This window comes from Bufo gargarizans, chromosome 10 (assembly GCF_014858855.1).
Source record: "Bufo gargarizans isolate SCDJY-AF-19 chromosome 10, ASM1485885v1, whole genome shotgun sequence".
Lineage (NCBI taxonomy): Eukaryota > Metazoa > Chordata > Amphibia > Anura > Bufonidae > Bufo > Bufo gargarizans.
This window is the reverse complement of record NC_058089.1, coordinates 9,438,727-9,443,114: the sequence shown is the minus strand read 5'-3', so window position 1 is coordinate 9,443,114 and position 4,388 is coordinate 9,438,727. Positions and strand designations below refer to the sequence as shown.

General features: G+C 44.3%; 1 protein-coding gene across 6 annotated transcripts in view; it reads right to left on the bottom strand.

The window, feature by feature from the left end:
• LOC122920145 (keratin, type I cytoskeletal 9-like) overlaps positions 1-4,388 on the bottom strand; it is a 125,769-nt gene that overhangs the window by 106,060 nt on the left and 15,321 nt on the right. The window lies entirely within an intron of this gene.

Sequence of the window (4,388 nt, the reverse complement as noted above, 5' to 3'; positions counted from 1 at the left end):
TCCTTACACCCAAAGTGTGCAGATCCTTAAAGACACCCAGAGCATCACCAACTTGGTGAGCGAGTTGCGCCATGAACTAGATATCCTTCAACCTTCACTTTTGTCTATCTTCTGATACAGAAATGATAAGGCCCAACTTAAAGCTCAGAGGGGCCGACTTTCGCCACTGAGAAGGGTGGTAAATGTACAAGCTCCCCCCCCCATTCAGATTTTAGGCCTAAAATTCAGCATTGAATAATTCCAGAAAATATCTATGTAAGGGAGCTCTGTTTATCTGACTGCATAATTCATATAATTCTGACTACCTACAGCCACCACTAGAGGGAGCCAACTACATATGGACTTACAAAACTAGCACTGAACCGTGGTAGCTGCAATAGCTGCTATGACAGTGTCGGGGGAAGCATTTGTGGACTCTCTTCTATCAACAATCATATATAACATGTCTTTATGGCAGGTACATTAAATGGTAGTGCCTAAGGGTACTTTCACACTAGCGTTGCTGGATTCCGGCAGGCAGTTCCGGAACTGCATGCCGGATCCGGCAATCTGTATGCAAACGGATACCATTTGTAGACAGATCCGGATACGTCTCACCAATGTATTGCAATACCGGATCCGTCTCTCCGGTTTTCATCAAGAAAAACGGATCCAGTATTTATTTTTTTCACATTTTTAAAAGGTCTGTGCATGCGCAGACAGCAAAGCCGGATCCGTTTTTTTTCGGAACACTTAGGCATTAATGCATGCGGTATTTTCTCCGTCCAAAAACCGTACAGTGACTGAACTGAAGACCTCCTGATGCATACTGAATGGATTGCTCTCCATTGAGAATGCATTAGGATTAAACTGATCAGTTTTTTTCCGGTATTGAGCCCCTAAGATGGAACTCAATACCGGAAAACAAAAACGCTTGTGTGAAAGTACCCTAATCCGAGATCCTCAGTGACTGGTTGGATGAAAGGTAAAGATACTTTCTTTCCAAACTTAGCTCACAGATTTCCATATATACAGTGGATATAAAAAGTCTACACACCCCTGTTAAAATGTCAGGTTTCTGTGCTGAAAAAAAATGAGGCAAAGATAAATCATTTCAGAACTTTTTCCACCTTTAATGTGACCTATAAACTGTACAACTCAATTGAAAAACAAACTGAAATCTTTTAGGTAGAGGGAAGAAAAAAATAAAAATAAAATAATAATAATAATAATGTGGTTGCATAAGTGTGCACACCCTCTTATAACTGGGGATGTAGCTGTGTTCAGAATTAAGCAATCACATCCACAATCCTGTTACATAGGAGTCAGCAGACACCGGCCATCATGTAAAGTGCCTCTGATTAACCCCAAATAAAGTGCAGCTGCTCTAGTTGGTCTTTCCTGAAGTGTTCTTAGTCCCATCCCACAGCAGAAGCCACGGTCCACAGAGAGCTTCCAATGCATCAGAGGGATCTCATTGTTAGAAGGTGTCAGTCAGGAGAAGGGGACAAAAGAATGTCCAAGGCATTAGATATACCATGGAACACAGTGGAGACCGTCATCATCAAGTGGAGAACATATGGCACAACAGTGATATTACTAAAAACTGGACGCCCCTCCAAAATGGATGAAAAGACTAAAAGAAAACTGGTCTGGGAGGCGACCAAGAGGCCTACAGCAACATTACAGGAGCTGCAGGAATATCTGGCAAGTCCTGGCTGTGTGGTCCATGAGACAACAATCTCCCGTATTCTTCATATGTCTGGGCTATGGGGTAGAGCGGCAAGACGAAAGCCTTTTCTTACCAAGAAAAACATTCAAGCCAGGCTACATTTTGCAAAAACACATCTGAAGTCTCCCAAAAGCATGTGGGAAAAGGTGTTCTGGTCTGATGAAACTAGGGATCGACCGATATTGATTTTTTAGGGCCGATACCGATAATTTGTGAACTTTCAGGCCGATAGCCGATAATTTATACCGATATTCTGGAAATTTTCATTTTTGAAAAAAAAATACAAAATTCCCACAAATCTGCTGAAAATTAATGTTTATTGTTAATGTGTATTTTTTTTGTAAATCTTTCTTTTTCATTTATATTTAATATTTTGGTGTTTTTATTATTATTTTTTGTAACTTTTTTTTTTTAACTAACTTTTAGCCCCCTTAGGGACTAGAACCCTTGTCCTATTCACCCTGATAGAGATCTATCAGGGTGAATAGGAGCTCACACTCTCCCTGCTGCTCTGTGCTCTGTGCACACAGCAGCATGGAGCTTATCATGGCAGCCAGGGCTTCAATAGCGTCCTGGCTGCCATGGTAACCGATCGGAGCCCCAGCATTACACTGCTGGGGCTCCGATCGGAGGAGCAAGGGAGAGGGGATCCTGTGGAGGGGCGCACTGCGACTGGGGTGGGGGGGCCCTATGCGCCACCACTGCTTAATACTGGGGGGGAGGGGGGGCGCACTGCGCCACCAATGCTTAATACTGGGGGGTTTGGGGGGGAGGCGCACTGCGCCACCAATGCTTAATACTGGGGGGGGGGCGCACTGCGCCACCAATGTCTGATACTGGGGGGCTTGGGGGGGCGCACTGCGCCACCAATGAAGCTTAATCTCACATTTATTCATATACAGGAGGCGGGAGCTGGCTGCAGGATCACATAGTCGGCCGGCTCCCGACCTCTATGAGCTGTAGCTGCGATCCGCGGCACCTGAGGAGTTAACTACCGCAGATCGCAGCTACAGCTCATAGAGGCCGGGAGCCGGCTATGTGATCCTGCAGCTCCCGCCTCCTGTATATGAATGAATGATAGATTAAGCTTCATTGGTGGAGCAGTGGCCATAGCTCCTCCCCTCCTCCTGTCCCCTGTCCTTACATTGGCGGCAGCGGCAGCAGCAGCACAGGGGGAGGAGACACTGCTCCTTCTCCCCTGTGCTGCTAAGGGGAACACGGAGAGCGCTGTCAGCAGCGCGATCTGTGTTCCCCATACACTATCGGAATACCGGCAGAATAGATGCCGATACCGATAGCGTTCAAAATCCTGAATATCGGCCGATAATATCGGTAAATCCGATAATCGGTCGATCCCTAGATGAAACCAAGGTTGAACTTTATGGCCATAATTCCAAAAGATATGTTTGGCCCAAAAACAACACTGCACATCACTAAAAGAACCCCATCCCCACAGTGAAGCATGGCGATGGAAGCATCATGCCAAGGGGCTGTTCTTCTTCAGCTGGAACTGGGGCCTTAGTTAAGCTAGAGGGAATTCTGAACGGTTCCAAATATCAGTCAATATTGGCCCAAAACCTTCAGGCTTCTGCTAGAAAGCGGAACATGAAGAGGAACTTCATCTTTCAGCATGACAACGACCCAAAGCATACATCCAAATCACCAAGGAACGGCTTCACCAGAAGATTAAAGTTTTGGAATGGCCCAGCCAGAGCCCAGACCTGAATCCGATAGAAAATCTGTGGGGTGATCTGAAGAGGGCTGTGCCCAGGAGATGCCATCGCAGTCTGTGAGGTGATCTGAAGAGGGCAGTGCCCAGGAGATGCCATTGCAGTCTGTGAGGTGATCTGAAGAGGGCAGTGCCCAGGAGATGCCATCGCAGTCTGTGAGGTGATCTGAAGAGGGCTGTGCCCAGGAGATGCCATCGCAATCTGACAGATTTGAAGGGTTTTTTGCAAAGAAGAGTCAAAATGTGCCATGCTGACTCATACCCAAAAAGACTGAGTGCTGTAATAAAATCAAAAGGTGCTTCAACAAAGTATTAGTTTAAGGGTGTGCACACTTATGCAACCATATTATTCTATTTTTATATGTTTTCTGTTTTCTTCCCTCCACCTAAAAGATTTCAGTTTGTATTTCAATTGAGTTGTACAGTTTATAGGTCACATAAAAAGGTGGAAAAAGTTCTGAAATTATTTATCTTTGTCTCATTTTTTTACATCACAGAAACCTGACATTATAACAGGGGTGTGTAGACTTTTTATATCCACTGTACATGTTGTTATGACAAGAGTTTGATTTACTTTAATAGAACTGAAATGCATAGACTCCTACTGACAAAAGTAGAGATAACGTTCTATTAAAAGTAACACACTTTGCATGCAATATCAAGACTGGCCACATGATGTGCTATTAACAGAAGTAGGTCATGCCCTTTAATTCATGTAAGAGTAGTACAATACTCAAAAGCTCCACCTAGTGGTGGAAATGGTAAATGCAAAATCTATCATTCACTTTTGCTGTGCAAATACAAATTACACTTTGTGCAATGTGTTTTACAGTCTATATAGATCTCAGGAAATCGTTGAAATGTGCAGTTTCCTGATGAAAAATCACTGCACACATCACTGGGACAATCCTTGAGTCTATAGTACAAGATACAGGGCAACATTGCTGT